Source organism: Fukomys damarensis, unplaced genomic scaffold (genome assembly GCF_012274545.1).
Source record: "Fukomys damarensis isolate Sample0158 unplaced genomic scaffold, DMR_v1.0_HiC HiC_scaffold_21, whole genome shotgun sequence".
Taxonomy (NCBI): Eukaryota; Metazoa; Chordata; class Mammalia; order Rodentia; family Bathyergidae; genus Fukomys; species Fukomys damarensis.
Window position 1 is genome coordinate 22,336,201 of NW_022900933.1, and position 25,227 is coordinate 22,361,427.

Here is a 25,227-nt window from a genome sequence, read left to right on the forward strand (position 1 = left end):
AAAAAAAAAAAAAAAAAAAAAAACTACCTATGAAACAGTTTGTGCAGAAATTTTTAAATGTGATACAATCCCATTTGTTGCTTCTTGATATTATTTCTTGTGCAATTAGAGCTCTATTCAGAAAGTTCTTGCCTATGTATATATCTTCAAGAGTTTAATCAGTTTTATCTTCTAGTAAACTCAGTATTATATACTGAATATATATATATTATGTTTTATGTATTATATAATATATAATTGTTATGTATTATATTTTACACATTATATATATTATAATAAATAATAATATTGATCCATTTGATTTGATTTTAGGATAGGTTGAGAGATATGAGTCTATGTTTGTTCTTCTGCATGTGGATAACCAGTTTTCCCAGCACCATTTGTTAGAGACTCTCTTCACCAAAGAAAGATCCCTTTGTCAAAAAATTAGATGCCTAAGGGTACGTGGAGTCATTTCTGGATCCTCAATTCTATTGCACTGAACAATATGTCTATTTTTGTGCCAGTACCATGCTGTTTTTGTCACTGGAATTTTGTAATATAACTTGAAATATGAGAATGTAATGCCGCCTACTTTTCTATGCTGCTCAGAACTGTTTTGGCTATTTGAAGTCTCTTCTAATTCCACATAAATTTTAGGAGTTTTTTTGTAGTTCTATGAAGAATGTTGACAGTATTTTTTACTGGAATTGCAGTAAATCATATATATACATCATTTTTAGTAATGTGACCATTTTGACAATATTGGTTCTACCTATCGAGGAACAGGAGATGTCTATCCATTTTGTAATGTCCTCTTCAGCCTCTTTTTTCAGAATACTATACTTTTAACTAGAGAAGCCCTTCAATTCCTTGGTTAGGTTAATTGCTAGGAATTTAATGTTTTTGAAGTTACCATGAATGGAACTGCTTTCCTGATTTATTTCTTGGTTGATTCATTGTTGTTGTACAGAAACACTATTGATTTTTGTATACAACCAACAGAGCAAAGAAATAACCAACAGAATGGGAAAAAATGTTTTCAAGCTATACCTCAGAGGACTAATATCTAGAATAAAGAGCTCAAAAAAATTAGACCTCTCAAAAGTAAAGACCCAATCAAAAATGGGTAACTGAAATGAATAAACACTTCTCAGAAGTACAAATGACCAGCCCAGCACAGTGGCACATGTCTGTAATCACAGCACTCAGGAAGCTGAGGCAAGAGGATCACTACAAGTTCGAGGCCATCCCGGAATATTAGTGAGCTCGAGGCCTGCTAAACTGCATAGCAAGACTCTGTCTCAAAAATAAAAAGTACAAATGACCAATATGTACATGAAACAAGTTCAGCATTTTTATCCATTAGAAAATGCAAACCAAAGCAAAATTTTATGTTACTCCAGAAAGAATGGCTATCATCAAAGACTCAAAAAAAAAAAAAAACAAATGCTGGCAACATTATGGGGAAAGAGGAACTCTTCTTACAATCAGTATGGAAATCAATATGGAGATTCCTCAAAAACTTAAAAGTAGATGTCCCATTTGACACATCTTTTTAAAAGAGTTAAAGAAGTGATACATGCATATCATGTTTATAGCAACACAATTCATGACAGCCAAATTGTGAAAGGAGTCTATTTGCCCATCAACAGATGAATAAAGAAAATGCAATATAACTCAGCAAAAAAGATAGCCTTGAGCCATTTGAAGGAAAATAAATATAAGCATCTTGAGACCACAATGCTAAATGACATAATTAGACACAGAAGGTCAAATATTACAGTTTCTCGTATATGACAAACCCAAAATAAAATTCATAGAGAAAAATTAAAGAGAGATGATAGAAAATAAGGAGGTAGACTTTGTGGAGACAAGAAAGGGACCTAGGGTCGGGAGAGAGAGTAAAGTAACAAGGGGAAGTGGAAGTAAAAATGTGATGTGATATGTGTATGTATCAACTCCTCAAGATGAATATAATTAATATGTATTACAAACATATACTAATAACAAGTAACTAAAGAACAGCTTGTAACTAAGCATGGTGGCACACACCTGAAATCCCAGAACTCTGGAAGGCTGAGACAGGAAGACCACAACTTCAAGCCCAGCCCAAGAAGCTCTTTCAGACTCTGTCTCAAAATAAAATTTTTTTCAAAATTTTAAAGGCCTGGGAATGTAGTTCAGTGTGAAGGCTCTGAGTTTAATACCCAGTGCGCGGGTTGAGGGGAGGGGGAATTGGGGGAAAAGAACAGTGTGTACTTTTGATCTAGTATGCATACTTTCAAAAATATCTTCTAAAAAGTCATCTAGAATGCATACAAAAATTTACACATAAGGACATTTATGGTGATGTACTAGAGGGAAAATACAAAATTTCAAAATACAAATAAGTGGTTAAAAATATAAAAAATTGGGGGTATATCTCAGGGGTAGAGCATTTGACTGAAAATACAGAAAATATATTCAATGGAACAAGCATAAGGATGACCTTCACAGTCAGCAGGTTAACAGACTAACAATCTGGAAAATTATTTTGAAGTTTTATATTCGAAACTCTCTTTACCTTGGTACTTCTTTTTCCTCCCTGACAACTCTCTGACCTTACTCTGAGTCCCCTGACATCTATTTCAGTAGGAGTAGGTCACTAGCTCACAGCAGCTGAAAAAATCTGATCACAAAACCAGTCTCCCCAGTCCCATACTGAAGAGAATCGACTGGCCTCGGGAGCCATTTATCATGAGTTTACAAGCTGAAAAAGAATTTTTTTTCAAATTGTGTATTATTCTCTTTGCAGTTTTCTGAAGGACAGTTATTAGATTAAAAAATCTAACTTAAGTAAAGAAGCATTCCTAGCACTCTGGGAGGCTGAGGCAGGAAGACTGAAAGTTTGAGTCCATCTGGGCAACTTAGCAACTTAGGGAGACCCTCTCAGAAACAGGGGGGAGCAAGGTAAGCAGTGATGGCAAACCTTTAAGGGATAAGTGCCAAAACTGCAACTCAAAACCCACTTATTTATCACAAAGTGCCAACACTGCCATTAAATCTGAATACTGAAATTTTAGTTTAGAAAAAACAACTACATTAACATCTTTTATCTTAAAATAAAAACAACATGGGTGCCATAGGTTTGTCACATACCCTGAGCTAGGCAATGTAGCCTTGGGTTTAATCCCCAGGAAGGAAGGAAGGAAGGAAGGAAGGAAGGAAGGAAGGAAGGAAGGAAGGAAATGAAATGAAAGGAAAGGAAAGGAAAGGATAAAAGGAAGAAAGGAAGAAAAAAAACAAAGAAACATTTTAAATGCTAAAATGAACTTAAAAAACAAAGGACTATGTGAAAACATGAATATGTCTTGATACCACTTAAGAAATCAAATTCTACAGCAGAGAAGAAATTGAGAAGGGGTTCATGAGTGAGTGTAATCAATATTACAATTTAAAGCCCAAAGAAGAATTATTATGACAAGTAGAAAACATTGCGTATGCAAGGAAACTTTTTATTATTTCAAACATTTTATGTTTTAAAAAGTAAAACTAGCTAAGAAATTTATTCTCATTATCATAAATTTTGGCACAATATAAGGATAGAAAAGAAAGGATCATCAAATTTGAAGAATGTACAACTGAAGAACAATTTAAAGAAATTGAATTATCTAATTTCTGGTTTAAAGTGAGAAAGGTTTTCCTTCAATGGGAGGAAAAGCAGCAACTGTCCTTCTGCAACTTACTACCCCATACTCGTGCAACAACATTTCTCACTGATGAGAAACAGCTGATTGTGCTGTCGGCTTTTTCAGGGCTGAGAATTTTTCAAGACTCTAGAGAGGAGTCGGGTGAGTGTCCTTGCGTGAAGTCCCTGGAATCCTAGAGAAAGCTCTGGATCTGAAGAGCAGATGGAACAATTCTTAGAATCGTTTATTTAGCTGCTCCAAACACATCAATATTTAAGGATATAAATATTGTTGTTTCTGCCTTAATGAACCTTATAAAGAAGACATACGACCACCGGAGCAAGTAATGAACTCTCATCAATTCAGCCCCACTGAGTATCTATCTAAAATAAATCCATTTGCAAACCTCAGCACTAGGAAGAGAGACAAAAACTGAATTCAGACCTTATAATAAGAGGATTGGCAGTGAGCCTTTATAAACTCAAGTCCATTTCTTTTGTTATTTGACCTAAAAAGCCATCAGATTGTCTTCATTATAATGATGCACATTTGTATGTATGAGAGCTATAATTCATTGACTCTCAAATCTCTTTTCCTCAGAGTCAGTTTAAAACAATTAGGATTTGCAAGCTGTTCCATAAAAGATAAGCACCCAGCACCGGGATGATATTTCACAAAGACTGACTAGCGCATGTTAAGTAGTTGATTGTTGCTACAGCATCCAACTGCCTCAGCAGTCCTTTATTCAAGACAACTGTCCTCAAAAAAGACGTTCAAGGTAATGAGGTTGATATTTAAAGGGGAAATGGACAATGTATTTTAAGTTTAATCATAAACCAAGCAAAATCAAAATTTACAATGCATCTCACTAATCAATAGCTGTAGAACCTGAGAACTTTGTCTCATACTTCAAGCAAAAAAGTCAACAAGCCCGCAAAACATTAGCACATAAGAATAATTATCAGCTGTGCTTGTCTTCTTCACATCCAGGCTGTGGTTTTGTTGTTTTTTTTTTTAATATATAAAATGGAGTACTACTCAGCCATAAAATATGAGAAAATACAGACATTTATAGCTAAATGGATGCACATTGAGGTGATACTCTTAAGTGAAATAAATAGGACACGTGTAAATACCAAATAATAACTGCATCTCTTCAAACTTTTCCAGTACATTCCAAGAAGCTCTAACTCGACCATCCGGTCCCACACAGTCCTGTTAAGCTGATGAATAACGAACACCATAGGAAACAGAATCAAAGAGCCACTTAAGCAGATTCATTCACTCATCATTTACTTGTTACTACATTAGAAATAAGAGATGAAAATAAGCAAGTCACAGACTTGATAGCAGGTAAAGATTTGTAAGAGTATCACCTATGGTGAGCTGAGCAACAAAATAAACTCCAGAACACCTTGAAGGATGAGAAGTGTGAAGATGGTTAAGGCAAGGAAATAGGATCCAGTTAATAACTATTTCAGAGAAGCTAAGGGTTCAAATAAACATCTGTATCCTCCCACCAGAGCATATCTGCTGTCATCTGATTTTTATGCTGTGGTTTCATATAGCATGGAGAGGCTTTTAAAAGAATTCTACTACTATCAAAAGAGAAAAAAATTTAAAAACCACTACTATAAAGGTAAAAACAACACTAAAGACTCTTGAGTGGTTGAATGGGACATGACATTGCAATAAACATCAACAGAGACACCAGGTTGGCAATTACAAATGCTGGCAAGGCTGCAGGGAAAAAGGAACCCTGTTCCACCGCTGGTAGGAGTGTAGACTGGTGCAACCACTGCGGAAATCAGTATGGAGACACCTCAAAGAAGTAGGATTGGAAGCCCCATTTGACCCAGGTGGATATCTTCCCAAAAGAATTAAAAGAATCATACCACAGTGATATATGTGCACCTATGTTCATAGCAGCACAATTTATAATAGCTAAAACTTGGAAACAGCCCAAATGGCCATCAACTGGAGACTAAAGAAAATGTGGGTTTTTTTTTTTTATAAAATGGGGTACTACTCAGTCATAAAATATGAGAAACTAGAGTCATTTAGAGCTAAATGGATGCACACTGAGACAATACTCTTAAGCGAAATAAAAAGGACACATGCGTAAATACCAAACAGTTTCTCTGGTGTGAGAAACTGAAAGTATAAATAGGATCAAAAGGTATAATAGATAATGTAAAATAGGAAGAAAGGGTGCAAAGGAGAAGGAGTAGTAGGAGGGATAGGGGAAAGGAAAGATGGGAATGGAATTAATACGAGAAAAGGTAAAAATGGAAACAGTCTTTGTAGATAAGGAGGGGTGGAGGGGTTGAAGGGAAGACAGGGGAATGGGGGAAAAAATAAGAACCAAGACGGATTATATAAAGGTACAAATTTCCAAAGATGAATGTCATTATACTGCATACCTAAAATGTAACAATAAAATTATTTAAAAAAACAGAGGGAGAGATACGGTGTTGGAGGCTACCTCAGTGTTAGAGGAATACCTGAGGCAGGGGTGGCGAACCTACCTTCCGCAATGTGGAGGGCTAACAGTTTGTATCAGTGAAAGCTCTAAAAGATTCCCCTTCACTGACGTAAGGCAATGGCCATGCAGATGAAGAATCACAGAGGTGAATTACAGGTGTGGTCAAGACAGAGGACACTGCACAACCTGCAATATACATCGCATAAATCAGCCCACAACTTTCATTTTAACGCCCTTTTTAGTAAAATCATGAGAATATAAGTGAGACAATACTACTTGCTTGCATTTGTAGAAAAGTATAATAATGTTCAATTACATTAAAGTAAGAATTGCTATCTATTTACAGTACTCTATGACTAATCCCTACATCAAATGTCTTACGTGTAATGGCTCATTTAATCCTCACAATACTATCAACCACATTTTACAGAAAACAAAACTAAAGTTTACAGAAGTAAAGTAACTTAATAACTGTCAAGATGTCTATGTCCAAAGCCTAGCCTTTTAATTACTATGCTATTTCATATAAATGTTAGTCAAGGGAAGGCAGATAAAAATAAAAATAAACAGGTCTAGGTCTTGGAAGTTTCCAGTACCGTTTTTTCATGATAAAGAGCACCTAAAGAAATTCATGATCAATATCCTAGCATTACAAAAGATTTTCAAGGATAAGAAAAAGACAATGAGGTGAACAAGGTCGAAAGGTTTAAGGTAATGAATAGCATAGGTAGGGTGAGTAGTTAAAGGGCAAGAAAACTGGCAAGAAGAAAATAATATATTGGCAGGAATAAGTCAGTACCTTTCATTAAAGTGGTCTCGATTCCCAAATCAAAAGGCACAGATCGGCAGAATACATCAAAAAATAAAATCTAAAATTACACTGTACACAGAAATACATTTGATCTAAAATGAAATTCATAAACTAAAAATCAAAAGATGGAAAACTATTCCATGCAACAAGAACCTGAAAACAAGCAGGAGTAGCTAACCTATTTTAAGACATAGAGGCCTTTAAGCCAAACTGATCAAAAGAAGCAAAGGTTACTTACTATATATTAGTTAAGGGAACACTTCAACAGGAAGAGGTACCAATTATAAATATGTGCACAGAACAACAGCACACTCAACTTCATAAAACAAACACAACTGGACATAAAAGGTTAGATAAACATCAACACAACTAGAGCAGAAAACCTCAATACCCCACTGTCCCAAACAGATCAACAAGGTTAAAAAATCAACAAAGAAAATCAACAAATACCAGTTGAACCAAACCTTTGAATAAATGGACTTATTATCTAGAGTGTCCTACCCAAAGACAGAATACACACTCTTCTCAGCAGCACATGGAACTTCCCCCAAAATAGACCACATACTAGCCATTAAAGCATGCTTTCATAAATGCAAAAGAACTGCAATTATACGATCCATGTTACCAGATCATAGCACAATAAAACTAGAAATCTATGGCAAAAGAAACCACAGAAGTATGCAAACATACGGAAATTAAATAAGACATTCTTGAATAATCAATAGGTCCCAGAAGAAATCAAGGAAAAGGTATTAGTTTCTAGAATTAAACAATAATGCCAGAAGTTATTGGATACAATCAAAGCAGCCTCAGGAGGGAAGTTTATAGCTATAAATTCCCACATCAGAAAAACAGAGCAAGGCCAAATAATCTAATGATGCACCTCAAGATCCTAGAAAAACAAGTAGCATAAAAGAATTCAAAAGAAGGAGAAAAAGAGAAGAGAAGAATGATGGTAGTGGTTATTATGGTAAAAGCTGAAATAAATAGCAATGTTGGTCACGAACACTTATATAGCCTTCCCTGTGCCAAGCTTGTTCTAAGCACTACACATATTAGCTAATTCAATACGAACAACAGTCCTGCAAAGTAATATTTGTCATTCACTTTATAGGCAAGCAAACAGCATCTGAAAGTTAATGTGGCTGAACTCACAGCTACGATGAAATAGGAATGCTTTTTTTCACATATGTGCACAGGTAGCACACAAGCATGGACACACATGTGCAATGCACACACGCACACACACCCACACACACACACACCACAGATTTCTTTTGTGGGAGGAAATCTAGCAGGCTGCTCCCCCTGCTGGTTTTGTTTCCCCTTCATGAGCACTCCATCCTGGTTAGCGCTTCCAGTTGAAAAGGCAGAATCACTTGGTTCAGGGCCACCTAAGCAGGAAGTGTGCAGCCATACATATTTTCTAGAAAAGGCTGTACAGCATATAAAATAAGTGCTCATTCAGATATGGAGGGAAAAGCCAATAGCTACTCAGATGATTATACATGTGTCAAAAGTCAATACAGTTTTTCAAAAATAAAGTTACTTAATAACCCCCTCCTTGCCTTACAACAGAATGACAGATATTTTAGACTCATATACCCACAACACTTCTAAAATAAATGAGGCAGTTGAAAAAAAAAAGTAAAACAGATCAAAATTAAAAGCCACAAAAATTCAAGAAAAGAAAGCAATATCCAGAGAAATGGTTGTTACCAAACCTCTGAGATGAAGTTATTACTTGGGTTGAGCATTAGAATTAGACTCTTGCATTTGCTAACAGATTTAAAATAAATATTATAATATCTATAAAATATCAGACAAGAATTAAGTCCTTTTAGGCTGTAAATAACCTCTCCTAATTACCCAAAGTGCCCACAGCAAACAAGAGGTCAGCTTGGAAAAGGATGGAGTTAGATCCCCAAGCTTCTGGTACTACTGTGTTTTAGTCACCCAGTGAAAACTGGACAACCTAAAGAACAAACCCAGCCAACCTTGTTTTTTTGTTGTTGTTGTTGTTCTTGCTTTAAGTAATGCTATTTTAAAACTTGAATCTGAAAACAGGGAAACTTCACTTGCAAATTCTGATTTCTACCTTTTTTTGAAAATCCCCATACCATGGCTGGATATGAATTTTCCCAAAACAACAAGGATATAAATAGTGTGTCCTACAGTGGGGCATTCATCTTCCTGTTTTCCCCAATCCCAAGCAGGCCTGCTTCACACAGTGTGCTAAATGACTGGTTCCACTTAGTAGCTGAATATGCCATTCTATTCTGGATAAAGAACTAAGAAAGGAAATTTACTAGAATTACTTCCCAGGTGAAAACAGGTAGTCAACTGGGAAGACTTATCTGGTGTTAACTGCATGAAAGATACTGTACGTTCCCCTCCAGATCACAAGGGAAATTAAGTAAGACAGAATGGAAAGGAAGATACTCTGACAGAGCTTCCACATTAGTCATGCCCATCAACTGTAAAGCCCGAATAAAATATTGCTACTGAGCAAAATTTTAAGCAAACTATCCAGAAAGTAAAAAGGGTAATGCATTGCATAATTTGACCTGAATCCTTCACCCCTTCCTGTATACACTGCCTTAGGCCCCAAACTGGGTTCAGCTATCTGACTTGCTTGTTAAACAGGATTATAGTTGACGTGGCCAAAGTAGAGGCTTGACATGAGTAAATCAGTGAAACTTAACTTTCCTGTGACTCTTCTATCTCTTCCAACTTGCTCTCCTGAAACACTTTCTGCCTGTGAGGACAAGCTCAGGCTGGATACCCCATGCCTTCCAGCTTGGAACAGCAGGCCAGCCAAATCACCTCAGATTATGTGAGCAAGTCTAACCATGAAAAGCAGATGGCGTATCTGACACATCATCCAAGTTATTAAACATTTTTTGTATTCCTTTAATGCTTTATTTGTTATACAGCAAACCCTAATTAACCATTTCATCTGGTTCCGAAAACAGTTGGTTTGCTAAAGTTTTCTTTCAACCCTACTCTCCATGAGAAGGCATGTGGGTTTCAGAGTGCAAATATATGTGATAGTGTTCTAAAGACTGACGAAAAAGGGCAAATCCAACTTAATATACAAAAAGTAAGCATAAGCATAAAGATTGATATTAACACGTGATGGGCTAACAATTTTTGAGGAAAAAAAATTCAAGGCAATTTTAATAGCAGTTAGGGCTATTTATCTGTTCCCCATAACAATTTCAATTTTGCATAGGAAACAAGCTACTTCTCAAGTGTATTGTAAAATATACTTGTTTTTCTCCCTGTAATTTTTAAGGAAAATAGAAACTTTGTGACTTTCCTAGTGAACAAAACAACACTGGCAGTTTTAAGAAAGGAAAATATTTCTCAATGCCATTTCTACCTTAAATTTACATATAGCTTTATAGTTTACGCAGCATTTTTATTATCATTTTCTCATCTGATTTTTATTTCAATCCTATAAAACTGATATTATTACAACTATTTTTGCTACTAAGAAAATAAGGTTTGCATAAAGTTCCTGGCCAAGACTGCTTTGCTAAAAACTTGCCATAATAGAACTACAAACCAAATCTTGTATCTGTAAGCTAGTGCCTTTTTCCACTATATTCTCAGATGTAAAAGAATTATGTTCATTCCAAATACATCACAGAAATGTTTGTTTTGTCCTTCCCTTATTTCTCATGATTCATCTCCCTCCCTCTCCTCTCTCTTTCTCTCTCTCTCTCTCTCTCTCTCTCTCTGGAAATGTATTTAAGACCAGAGCAATCCCTATGTATTTACTTAGAACTGAAGGTCTGTATAATAAATTCAATATGAATTGTTAAATATGTAAATATAAATCCATCTTTCTACAGCTATTTTAAGATGTCTTCAAAATAATCCTTTTTCTTGTTAAGAATAATTACAACCTCTTTCAGACAGAAAAAGGTTTCCCATATTTTCAGAAACCATATTCTAAAATCTTAATTTAAAAAAAAAATGAATATCATCTCTTCGGAATACAAGAAATACAAGAACACACACATGTATTTTTTAGTGTTCTTTTCCCCCATTTTTCCCTCAATCTTTACATTTCTTTCTTCCCTCACTCTCGTTTTTACCTTATACCTTTACATCTTTCCCTCAATTCTTTGGAATAAAAAATCAGAGCAATTTTCTTGTACATATTAACTTATTTATTGAAGAGGCCTATATTTATTACTCTTAATTTTTAAAGTAGACAAGTACAATGATTTGTATATTTTTTAAAACATAATAAAAAACTTCTAAATTTTAAAAAGGCTTACCCTTGACTGCACCACAAACTCTTCCCAGAATGTTTTAAATGTATAAATTAAAATTTAAAATACATAGAATTAGAAAGAAATCTCACAATAATGAAATGCAGTTCAATATCATTTAAAACCAAAGATATATATGTATATTGCATTTCATTAAAACCAAAGATAGATAGATAGATAGATAGATCTTTGGTTTTAAATAATATTATGTAATATCATTACATATATATTACATATAATATATATTATATATAGAATAAATATATGTTCATATATATTATATAATGTATTAATATATTACACTATTAATATATATTATATAATATTATTTTATATATTATATATAAAAATAAATATATATATATATGTGTGTGTGTGTATGTATGTATGGCTGAATTTCTTGAAGTACATGGAATGGAACTCAATTAACAACTCAACTGTAAATACCTTCAAAAGCAACACTGTTGAATTCCAAATGCTCTACCATCATGGATAATTGTATAACAATCCTACAAGCTAGGTACCATGGCTATTGAAATATACACGAGAAATAAAGCCTAGAGCAGTGGTGGCAAATCTAGGGCAGGCGTGCTGCAGCAGCCTGTTTGTTATGACTGAAAGCACTAAAAGGTTTGCCATCACTAGCCTAAGGAAGATGTTCAACCTCACATAGCTACCAAGTGGCAGGGCTGACTCTTCAGTCTCTCTCCAAAGCCCAGGTTCCTGACTTCTCATTTCCATTGGCAGCACTCATAATTCAGGACTCTTCTTGACTTACGCCTAGTCATTGAGATGGCTCTGAGTGTTTCCTGTCTATTAGGGTTTGGGTCTAGATGTCACCCCAAAGCCTCATGTGGTCATAGGCTTGACCTACAGTGTGTGAAGCTGGAATTGATTCATGACGCAATGCTAGTCTCAAGGGCACTAGAATTAAGGGTATGAGTGCTACCTGCCCTAAGTGGTCTGAATAAGATAAGGGACAGGGAGACGCTGTTAACACTGTCTTGGTACCTTTGCTGCCTTGTGTGTGCACCGTTTTGTTTCTGTTCTGCAGTGTTTGTTTGCCATCCCAGCCTCAGAGCCCGCCAATTATGGACTGAAACCACTACAAACCGTAAGCCAAATAAACCCCTTCCCCTCTAATTTTGGATGTTGGGTATTTTGTCTCAACAACGAGAGAAAAGTAACTAACACACTTTCACTGACACTGTACTGTCTAGGTTTCTGAATTCACAATTCAAGAAGCCAGTGAACCACCCTTATCTTCAAAATCAAACTACATGGCCTGTATTCTGCTGTGACACCAGCTATTCTTCTATTGCCACCTCTCAGTAATATCAGAATGCCTTCTCCTGTCTACTATTACCTCCCATTTAAATGTGTCTTATCCTTGCAAACATAGATTAAATAATACAAACTCAGTGAAGGGCTCCAGAAATGAATTTCCTCCCTCTGCATTTTTATAGCTCCATAACTGTAGGAAGACACTAATTAAATGTATCCATGAAATATAATTATTTATTCCATGGAATTTTTGGTTTCAGTTCCCCAATCAATGTCACACACATCTCCCCTGCAGGCCTATACTGCACTTATCACCTACAACATTCTTGTCACTTTTTCCCTTGATCCCTTTTTCCTACTTTTCCTTCCTATCTAAGTTCAGAGGAGACTTCCCCTAGAAATCCTTCCCCCGCTGCCCTACTATAACTCTGGGTCAGATACTCTCTGCTGAATTCCCACATGGACACAACCTCATCACAGGACACGGACTGATCATTGGCTGTTTAACTGCCTGTTTACCCACTAGACTCTAGATCTCATGAGAAACTACTTATTTTATTCATGGTCTCCGATGGTTTGGATGTAGTTGGTCCTCCACAGAAGTACAGGCAAGAAGCTTGGTGCTCAGTGTAGTGATGTGCAGCGGTGGGAAACCTTTCAGAGGCAGGGAATAATAAAAATGGACTAAGACACAGTCACATTGCAACATCCAGAACAGTGCCTGGCATGTAAATGGAACATTCTTAAGTGAATTTACAACTAAACTATTATCCTGTCTGATTAATCCAGAAACAAATTTCAAGGTGCCAGGCTTTACAAATAGCAAGTACTAATTAAATAATTGTTGCATGAAGAAATTCTCTTCACAAATAGCCTAGACTAATTATCTTAAGTCTTCAAACAATATGGATTGAGTTGCAAAAGAGTATAAATATGAATACATAATAACATCTCTTGTAAGGTAAATGAGGTAAACATTTCAAATCATATTTTAAAACCTATTAATGACGACATCAAACCTAAGAATTTACTTCAGTTATTGTGAGCCATTTTAATTTACGTCCATAACTATCTGCATTCCTGTTTTTCTGTAATATAAAGGTAAATAAATTCCAAATTACCCAGGCTTTTTATCATTTGGCTCTCTTCTCTGTATTGTTTCTATGTACCAATCGCTACTCAGAGGCAAGCCATGATTACCACTTGAAAGCCTTCACTTTCCTAAAACTGAGATTTTTCTACTTTCTATCATCTATAAAACTATTTATCCTTTAAAATAATAATCACAGGGACAGGGGATGCAGCTCAGTGACAGCAATCAATCAGTCGAGAGTATGTGTGACCCTGAATTCAATCCCCAATACTGTAAAAAAAAATTAAATATATTAATCATAGTTTATTTCTCCTACAATGACTCTATTTGTTCAAAAAAGAATAGCTCAGGCTCAGCTTTAACTCACCCCTCTATTCATCTGTGGGCTTAAATATTCACAAGTACTCACTCATCCATGCGTAAGAGCCTATCTCATGAAAAATCTTGTACACAGAGTAGACTCTACTGTTCATAAGCAAAGTAGATTCACATTACCACAAATACTTTAATCTCCCAAATGCTTCAAGTACTGTACGAGCATTGTATGGACCTGTGTGAAGGGCAATATGAATTTCAGAGATACACATATATGTAAAGGCTTGGTAAGTCTTAAAGTTATTCATAACACCTAATACCAAAGTTTAATACTAAAAGAAATTTGATCCCTGATACCAAAAAAAAAAACTAAAGGAAAACCTCAGGAAACATTTACAGTATACGGGAAGAAAAGGATTAATCAGCTCTTTTTAAAAGCACTAGAAAAAGAACAGTTTTGTGGTGAAAGGAACAAAGGATATATAAACAGGCAATTTATAGAATACAAATGGTCCTGAGAAATGCATAAATATATTCTATATCTCTAAAGAACTACAAATTAAAATAAAATTATATTTCTTACACAGATGAAATCAAAGCTCTCATCCTTTGGCAAGAGCATACCTCATAGAAGTATTAGCTATAAAAATTAGGACATCTTTTCTGGAGAATAACTTGACAGTACAAGTGAAAATAAGTAACGTGCATATGCTATGACTCAGAAATTCTAGTTCTGTGAACATTATCCTAGGGAAACAAAAGGAAATAACATCTGTTATGTGTATGCATGTAAGAATTTCAGTACAGAATTATTATTAAAGAAAAAAACACAAATCAAATGATAAGCCATACTTTAAATGCACCTAATCACCAGACTATTATGTAGCAGTTAAAACAGACAAAGCAGAATTTTGGGGGGGTTTTTGTTTTGTTTTGTTTTTTGAGACAAGATCTTACAATGTAGTTTAGGCTGACCTAGAACTCACTATGTAACCCAGGCTGGCCTCAAATCTGTGGCAATCCTCCTGCCTCAGCCTCCCAAGTGCTGGGATTATAGGCATGTGCCACCAAGAGTAGAATTTTATGTACTGACATGTAATGATACATTGTTATAAAAAAGAAAAATGTACTATAAGATAGTATGGCTATATTATCATCACTTCATATTACAATCAGCCCAGCGACATTGCTACAGAGATAACTATGATACCTTCAAATGTGCCAACACTGTATATATGAGATTTTCTGAAATACATTATCCTACTAAGCCCCTCCAGCTCTAAAATTCTTTAATTCTAAGAATTTTACACATGAGACATTTGGGTACAAAATTATTGCAAGCCCTCAGCATGTCTCCCCATATATATAAGTGCCTGTGATCTGTCAAAATCCAATATGAAGTGCTAAAAAATGTCCAGAATTTTACACCTGTTGCAAAACTTAACACTATACTCTAGATTATCAATAATTCATGTTAAATATACTCATTTTATGAAAGTCACCAATTATAACTCTCATTTCAATAGTAAGGAGCATTCTAATTTTAAGAACTAAGAAAAAAAAAAAAGAACCCTTTAACATTTAAAGAGACAAACAAAAGTAAACCATGCTATCTACGGTACACATCACCCAAAAATGCTAAGTGTAAATCAAGTCCAAGACAGCTATAAACAGAAAAAGGTCCCTGTATACGGATTTGGAATCAGAAGACCTGGAAATAAAGAAGTGTCTGGACTACACAATTCCAAGCAAATCAAACAACTATCTGACTCTAACTGCATTCTTTGCAAAATGAAGACAAGAATAATAAAAGAATTATATATAATGCTTGGCTAAAGGTGGGACAAAATAGATTCTCAAATTCTTATCTAATAAAAACACTGCATTATTGACGCTTTTGTAAAGGTTGCAAACATAGTCCACTTACATATTTTTTGTATGAATTTTTCTAACATTGCATGCACAACCATCACATTGTTTTTGTTTGTTGATACTACATATTACAAAGGTGCTTTTTGCTCCCAAAAAGCCTACTTGTTAGGCATCAGTTCTTTTCCACTATAAATAGGCAATGCTTAATTATCTCACAAATGAAATTCAGGAAAAATGCATACTTACAAAGCAAACCCCCAGAATTCTGTGCTGCTGTCCCTTGAACTCAGTGCTTTTCTTAAGCACATATGCTTGCCTCCTTTCATTTCTTCATGAGGTTCAGGGCAAAAGGTCTAGTCGAACAGATGATCCTTGGTTCCCCCACACCTTCCCCAAACCACCTACAGATAAATGAAATAAGGGAGTATAACACTGTTATAACTTTAATTTTTTTAATTAAAAAAAAGAAGATTAGCTCAATTTCCCTTTATGAAGATTATTCCAGATTGCAGAACAGAGAAAATGCTCCTAGAGTCATCCAAAAGCCCAAATGGCCTCACTGGAATCTTCACATCCTAGTGCACAGCCAGCATATTCCTCCCAGTGTCTTGTATGCATGCCAGTCACCTGCTGATCTTGCTAGAATATAATGCAGTATAAATTTTAGCCCAAATCTGGTCAAAAGTACTGTCCAAGTATGTAAATCAGTTGGTAAACTAAGTATATAATGAAATGCTTTTTTTTTTTTTTTTTTAAAATTTTGGTACCAGGGAACCTACACTTGAACTCGGGACCTACACTTGCCAGGCAGCCAGCAGAATCACTGAGCTAAAACCCTGGGACTATAAAATTCATATTTAATGCCTGAATTTCATGCCTCAATTATATTTCTAAGCCAGCCTAAGCCTTTTAAGAGAAATGTGTTCTTCCCACTCATTTTTTAAAAAAGGTAAAATAAAGGTAACCAAAAATAGTATCTTTGGTTTTAGTAAAGAGCTGTGGACAGAAATATTCTCAATGTTTTGTGGCTGCTTTCAAGAGCCTGTAACAATGCACTGAAATTCATCCAGGACAATTATGGTTGTACATATACAGCAGATGCCGTACATCAATAAACCGTTTCTAGAAAGAAGATATTCTGCAAAAGTTAATCAAAATAAACTACTGAGGGCCGGGGATGTAGCTCAGTGGTGCCGCACCTGCCTGGCAAGCTCAAGGTCCTGAGTTCAATTCTCAGTACCAAAAAAAAGTCAAAATTTCAAAATAAACTGGTGAGACACTGGTTTTAAACAGTAGCAGAGAAGATACACTGAGAGGTACAGTGTGGTACACACTTCATTTTTCTACAAAAGCAGCAACGTTCTCCCCAAGACGGGTGACAGAAAAAATGAAATTTCTCAGTGACAATGTAAAACTGTCAAAGTTTTCATTTTCTGTCTGTGCTGTTCAATACAGTACTTACCAGCCTGTGGCTACTGAGCTCTAGAAATTTGGGCAGTTCAAATTGATATGTGTTATAAATGGGTAATACACATGAGATTTTGAAGATAGTACTACTAAAAAAAAAGAATTAAAACATCTCTAGGTTTTCTGTTTACTGCATGTTGGATGTATTCTTAATGTATTGTGCCCAACACTTACTAAAATAAATTCACCAGTTTCTTAATGTGGGTGCCACAAAATTCTACGTTATCTGTGTAGCTCACATTGTATTTCTACTAGATAACACTGTTCTGCATAATAAAATAAATTTTAACGCAGTAACAAATGCTGAGCAATTACAGTATTGCTTGAGGGCCAGTAGCTGTGGTTGTATAGGGGGCAAGGGTTCAGATACTTTACATAATACTTAGATGAAGGCTGCAAAGTATAATTATTTGGTTTTACTGGGTGTCTGAATAGCAGGAGAGGTCTGTCAAAACAGTAAAGAACGCGGCTAGGATTCAATGTCAGATATTCCTACACATAGTACAAGTAAGGAACTGACAGCTAAGGTTAGTCAAATGCTATATTGGCACAGGAAAAACAGGTGGCTGTTACAACATTCCCGGAGTTGCAAATTTTCGGTGACTTCAGAACAGGTACAAAACATATCAGTTTATATCCAAGGACAGGCAAGCAAATGCCAGAAGGTTCTCTGGAAGTACTACAGAAAGAGCCCAAACTCCTAGACAGCTAAAGTGCCGTAGGAACTGCTGGCAAGCTCTCCTCAAAGGGAGGACAGCGTAATTCAAATTGACTGGGTGATTTGCCCAGGACCTGCCTGTGAACACCCATTCCTAGGGAGAGAAGCAGACATGCCGTCTCCCCTAACCATGACACACACTTCACCCACCTTGCGCCCCACCCCAGATCTCCGCTCAGCTCTGGCATCCCCACCCTAGGAACAAGGGGAAGTAGGACCTAAAACGTCAAGATAGGGAAGTGGAGGAGAAAGGGCAAGGGGGCGGTGGGGGTATGTACCTGAGAAGGAAGGGGATCCCAGGTCCTTAAAGCCGGATCATCGCCGAGGCCCCAACCTGGCTCCCGCGGCTACCAGAGACCCAGGAGGTGCAAATAACCGGGCGCTGCGGCGCAACCGACTCGGCACTCCCAGACCCGCCGCTATGGCAACTTAAACTAGCCGCCCCGCCGCGGCCCGAGTGCTCGACGAGCTGCTGTCGCTCGGCCCCCTGGGAGCTGTAGTCCAGCTCTTCTCAAGAGCAAGGAGGTACCGAAGAGCGACGGTCAGAGAAAAACTGCATGTTCCGAGATGCCATGCGACAGGCCTTTGAACGACTCTCCCGGAAGAAGCGGGATTAGCGGGCTCCAGGTCCCTCGGAGGCGACCTCTGGTCTTACTCTATTTATTTTTTCTTAAAGGGCCAGTAGTTGTGGCTGTGTAGGAGGCAATTGCCAAGGAGAAAATGAATTATGATGCTTTCTTGCCCCTAACTGTAATTTTTTTTCTAAAGAAACAGGAAAAGAATATCCAACAATGAAACGTGAAACTCCTTTTAATACTAAGTTCCAATGCCTTGTTCCAGAGATTCAAATGCTTACAACTGGAGGGGAGCCAAGAAGATTAGTCAAAACTCTTAGACCTGGAGAGAATAAGTGACATGCCTAAGAGCATATGTTTCATTCATGGCAAACCAACTAGAGTGTAAAGCTGTTAATTAAGCACTACTGCCACCACTAGGGTGTCACCCCCTCACTCATTCTGGAACATGAAAGAAATATTTTCCACTGAACTCCACTGAAGTTACTTTTAGTCCTAAAGAGGAATAAAAACTTCAACAAAGAACTGAGTTTTGGAAAGCTAAGAATTATAAATTAGTCACAAGGGTAATTATTTTCATTCTACTCTGCCTAAAAAGCCACTGACTCCTCAGGCTAAAATCAAATTTCACCTTATCTGTGAAAGTATTACTGGTTACCTAAAGATCCTGGTTACCTAAAGCTCAGTCACTTTGATAAATGCAGGTTCCCTCTAAAAACAGTTTAGTACTGGAATGATCCATTTCCCAGTTCATCTCTATTAGCCCTTCAAACGAAGGAACATAACATTTTAAAATCTCACTTGTAAAAACTCTCCTAGCCCCCCATGCATGTGAGTGTGTCTGTGTGTATCTCTCTTTGTATCTCTCTCTATCTCATAAATTTGGACTCACATTTGATACAGAAGAATCACCCCCTAACATTTTTTTTCTGGCCAACACTAAGATATAAAGTCTATTCCATATTCAGTTTGAACGTAAAACTAATTCTAAAGACCTACGGGTATGTCTTTGAATCTATCTTCAAGAAGCTTGCTCAAATTCTTACTCTAGAATACACCCCACCTGACACAAAGGTTAAATTAATTTCAGAACAGCCATAAAATTGTCCCATAGGCAGCAGAGGCATAATAACTTTGTTCCTTAACATTTCAATTTTTCAAAAGAATTTTTGCATTCATTTAATTCATCAAATGTATGACGGATCTGTCTAGAATCTAGACATTATATTAGATACTGAACTTACACGGATAATGAGGAGATAGCATAGACTTTTCCTTCAATGTGCTAAGAGCCAAGTAAAACACTAATAAGTAAATTATTACAAAACTAGGAAACAGAACACAGCAATTGTTTCTGTGGATAAATATAAAAGAGAAACTTTCTCAGAAGAGATTCTGATTGACTGTCGGAAAAAAAAATGACTGCAAAAAGTTAATGTGACCTTGAGCTATAGCAATAAAATGTGATTATTGATGAACTCTTTTCACCGGTACAACCATATTTAGATAATTGGATTCAAGTGTGATAATTCCCCCCTTTTAAACCAAATAAATCAAAAATCAGAGGAAACAACTTGAATAAAGGACAGATAACCAAATTTGAGTTCATAATCACCAACAAATTTTAAATATATTATTAAGGTCAGAGCAGCAGTTTGTCATACAGTACACTCTCCATTGACAGATGCAACATTCCAAGAAAAATGGAGTGAATTCAGACCACAGAATCTCTCTCCTTAACTAAAAAAATTTTACCCAAAATTTCCCAAATGGTATTATTTTTCATTGATATAGCAGACATATGTTATCCAATCCAAACACTACAACCAAGCTTAGATATCTGAACTAAGAGGTACAAAAACTCGCAGTGATCATCAGTTGTACATCTTCTTTTGGAAGACTTGTAAATGGAAAGGTTATATATTAGTTATATATTATATATAAAGTTATATATTAGCTTACTAGGTCTGCCACTATGGCCCGAATTTGGGGTAATCCTGCTATCTCAGCCTCCCAAGGGTTAGGATTACAGGCGTGCATTACCACACCCAACTATCTTCCTTTCTTTTCATAAAGATAACAGTTACATTGGATTAGGGCTCCAAATTTATGGCTATAGTTAAAAGCCCTATCTTCAAGTTCAGTCACATTTGGGATTATGATTTCAACAAACGAATTTTAGAAGGATACATTTCAATCTATAACACATGTCTTCTCCCATATTGTATCCATTCAAGATTAGGGCCATCTGTGATCTTCCTTGTATACCATACCTTGATAGAGGTAGATGTGACAAATATTTTTACATAAATTGCCTGTATTTTTATATATCATACCCTTGACTTACCGATAGCTTGGGTTCACCTGAAGCCATATGTATAGATAGATAGATAGATAGATAGATAGCGTATATTTAGCTATATATATAGTGCCCCGATCTCTCTGACTATAGCTGATAACACAAGTAGACACCCAAAACACTATGAGCCTATCTTGCTCTTTATACTTTCAGAATTTAAAATTGAAACTCATGCTCCCAATTTGTTTCCTGAATAGTCTTGAAGAAACAGAACTTTTGAACTGCTTTCAAGAAGAATCTGAAGAAGCTAAACTGCAGAGAGAATAAAAATGAGCAAAGCAGCCAGAGTGAAGAGTGAAGCCACAGAGAAAATAAGCTAAGAAAACAGCCCAGGTTCCTTACACTTTTTTAAAGTTCCTAGCTCCAAATCCATGTTCGCTTTATGCATATTTCCTGTACTTGTTTACCATGATGCACTAAAAGAAACCAAAAGTGGTTAAATGCATGACTTCTGGGTTCAGAGCCCTTGGATTCAAATTTTAGCTTAAAATGTTTCAACTATGTGACCTCAAGCAAGTTTCCTAACACTCTAGGCCTTCATTTTAGCTTCTTCCAAACGTACTTCATGAGTAGAGTCACATGGGGAATAAAATACTCTTCATGAAGCCTTTATTCCAGCGTTCACAGTAAGCATTAAATGTATGTTAGCTTATGCTTTGTATCCTAAAATATTAGCTACGTAAAACTTGAGGCTTTATTTTGTTCTCCATGATTCAAGTAAAAAATATATTCTGCTTCTCTGTGAATATTTTCCTTGCAAAGTTTAAGAAACAAGACGTGATCAAAACATATAATGAATACATTTTTTAAATTTATTACAATAACAAACACGTTATCATCAATCCCCCTCAAGATACTGTCCATCACTTCACACACACTTATCCCTCATTCTTGCTACCTCCTGAAGCAGTTCTGAAAGTTCTCTCTGTTGAGTGTCTCTAGTTACTGGCTGCCTCAGTGTCCTGATGGTGTTTACCTTTCGGGGTCATTTTGACTCTGGGGAGGAGCCAGAAGTCCGATGGGGCCGATCTGGTGAAATAAGCGGAGAGGACACACTATAATGTTTTTAGGAATGAGGACCCACTGCCTTTCAGTTGCATGACACTCAGCAGCAACATTCACTACATGTTTTAATGACACCTTGTAAAGATGCTCAAGATACAGGACTTCCAGAACTGCTTCAGAAAATAGCAAGAATGAGGGACAAGTGTGCATGAAGCAAGAGAGAGTATCTTGAAGGGGATTGATGGCAATGTGTCTTTCAGTGTAATATATTTTTAAAATTTAAATATTCACCATATATTTTAATCGTATCTCATTAGCTTTGATGATTGAAATCCAGACGACCCTGCTGAAGAGTATTTTGATGAAGCTTACTGTTGCATCTGGAGACAGAGTTTAATGAAAGGAAGACACTTTCTTTGTAAAGAGTAAAAGGAGGGAGAAAAGAGATGATACATAGCTACCCTGACAAGAAACAATCAGCGTAGGGGGCTCCTGAAAGTGAAGGACCTTTCCTCTCCACCTGGAACTTGCCATAACTGTATTGGCTTCCAGGCACCTCTGCTTAATGTCATTCTTTTTCCTTTTTTTTTTTTTTTTTTTTTTTTTTTTTTTTTTTTATTTTTTGGTGGTCTATGTGCAGATCTTTTCTGTTTATTTACTTGTTCTTGACCTACATTTTAGTCTTTGGGGTGGGTAGCAAGTTGGCAAGGGTGCCTTATTCTTAGTTAGCTTAGAGTTAGTACGGGGGCATGTGGATATCTATTGTCCTCTATAATGACCCTAGATTGAATAATATAGTGACTGGAGAGTGAACGCACATGTATGTAAGTGTATATGTTAGTACATAAGTGTGAGTACACACTGCCTTAAAGGTAGCCCCCTCACATCCCCTTTATTTAATTGAAGGTAGGGGTGGTTTATCATTTGTGCACCTGGCTTTTCCTCTGTGGCATGCTTTTTCTGGTCTCTTGGTGCAAGTCCCGAGGTCATTCATTTGGTGCCTTTCTTTATCTGTTTTTTGTTGTTGTTGTTTTTTTTTTTTTCTCTCCTACCCATCTTTGACTTGCTTCCCAGGGAAATCTCTCTAGCAAAGTTTGTTTTTTAACTCCGTCTAGTCAGCATTCGCTAGAAGACCTAAGGAGGCCCTTTTAAAAATTTTTTTCATCTACAGATCCCTGTCCATACACTACCTGTGTAGGCTTTAAGATCTGAGGTACTAATTCCATATCGAGTTTATTGAGTGGTCTCATGGGAAATACTACTGAGTCACACCAAATAAATACTCTGGTGGGCTACTCAGTAAAGAAGTTCTGGGGGCTATGAGTGTAGCCCAGTGGGAAAGCACTTGCCTAGCAGGCACAAGACCTTATGTTTACTACCCAGCACCACAATATAATAAATAATAAAATCCTAAGTAGATTCTGGAATGGGGCTGGTCTGGAATGGATGAACATAGAGAAAGGAAGACAGCTATCACATAAGGAGCTGTTGAAGGGCAGATGGAAGCAGTGCCAGTTCAAGCTGACCGGACAGGGGGTGTGTTTCACCAATATCTTACAAATTCATACCACTGTGAAGCAGCAGCAGCAGACCGATTGTAACCATGTGGCAAGAAAATATATGTCAGGTTCTCCTCGATTGTTTATTTTTTCCCTCTGTGGCTCTCCCTCTGCCTCCGTTTCAGTCAGCTAAACTGTTCTGCGCTCATGAGATAAGGGAGAATAGGAGAGGAGTTGAGGGCGAAAAGAAAAAGGAAAAGCACTTTTCCTGGACTTGGGGTGTTAACGACAAAGATTCTCAGACAAGACTGGCTGCAGAATTTGTGGGGCCCATCACGGAAGTAAGATGAGAGGCCATTGGCAAAGCTCATTCAGAACATCAAAAGGGCAGTGGTGGAGCATTAAGCCAAGCATCAGGATCTTCTGAATACAGGGCTATGTGAGATTACACAGGTCAAAACAAACCTGTGCCGCTAGCCCTGCTGTCCTAAAGGAGCCATGGTATAAGCAAAGGATTTGGAAGAAAGTACTATGAACAAGAGCAGTCTTCCAAAAGAAAAAATAAGTTATGACTATGAGAAGACACAGAGAAGAATGGTATCTGAAATGGGGAGGGGGGAAATGAGGTAGAGGCACAAACTTGAAGGTACAGGTAGGGAAAAGTACCCAGCCTCTAATCTAGCAAACTCATAGCCTGAACCAAGCTGCCTGCCCATTGGCATATGGAAAGATGTCCCTTCAAAAGTGGGCTATATTTTGCCTAGATTTCCTAGCAGAAGTGATGACCACCCATTATTGTTAATTGTGATGTGTAAATTTGACTTAAGTAAGAACTGCTTAGCAGATTATTAAAGTTCTGGGTGTGTCTGTGGATGATTGACGTACAGTCTAACAAATGGATGGGGGAAGATCCACCCCAGATGGGATACTAACCAATAGGATTATACCCTAGATGAAATAAAACGAGAAAGAAAAAAAATGAAAACAGTCGCTTTTGGGTGGAGGATTCAGTCTTGTCACTGCCTCTGAACATTGGTCTCTAGCCTCTTTAACCTTCCAGTGGAGACTAGCACTGGTGGCTGCAATGAGCTTCTAGGCAATCAAACAGACAGGCATTTTGAGTTCTCCTGGCTCCGATCCAACAGATGACCATTTTGACTCCTTCACCTTTGATCCTGTAAGTGTGCCTAGTAAATCCATTTGTGTAATTATAAATATATTTTATATTGATTCTATCTCTGTAGAGAATCTAACTACAATACTGTCTATATCATTAGACTTTGCTTCACTCCTTCCAGCTGTCACAGATGGTCAAGCTCCTTTGCACTATCACTGAACAACTGTAAGTCATAAGAAAGAAGACATCATGTAAAATGCTATGGGTAAAGTAAGAAGAAATTCCCTAATATTTGGAATTGGTGGTACTGAAAGTATTCTAGGCAGCTAAGTTAGACAAAAATTGATATACAATCAGAGAGGGACTGGCTCTCAAGGAAGTCAACAGCAAAAACAAAAGACATCACTTGTGTATGGTGGGCTTGACACAGGCAGCATGGACCCCTTGTTATCTGCTTGGGGCTTATAGCAGTGGAGTGTGCTGGAGTGTGGGGGACTGAGTCTACCTTTGTGCAGCAGCCCATTTGCAGGTTCCTCATCCAAGCAGGCAGGCCCACAATTCAAGATGGTAAGTAGGTTGTGGCGGTGATTGTGCCATTTAGAGTGGCTAGCAGTCCCCATGGGGAGCACAGGGGTAATGACTCCAGGTGACTCTGGTGTCTTACTGATGCCATCACCACAGTGTGCTGACC

At 36.9% G+C, this 25,227-nt stretch overlaps 1 protein-coding gene and 1 non-coding gene across 2 annotated transcripts in view; one reads left to right on the forward strand and one right to left on the reverse strand.

The window, feature by feature from the left end:
* The window catches only part of Cep128 (centrosomal protein 128), a 410,341-nt gene extending 391,946 nt beyond the window's left edge, over nucleotides 1–18,395 (reverse strand). The window contains exons 1-3 of the mRNA XM_033766889.1: nucleotides 18,260–18,395; nucleotides 16,043–16,197; nucleotides 6,179–6,321 (exon numbers count right to left, since the gene is read on the reverse strand). The gene's annotated coding sequence lies outside the window, so the exon portion shown is untranslated. The remainder of the gene's footprint in view (nucleotides 1–6,178; nucleotides 6,322–16,042; nucleotides 16,198–18,259) is intronic.
* Nucleotides 18,396–25,168: 6,773 nt separating this feature from the next.
* Nucleotides 25,169–25,227, forward strand: LOC117287170. The gene has a single exon (XR_004518383.1). It is a non-coding gene; the product is annotated as a small nucleolar RNA SNORD48 (small nucleolar RNA).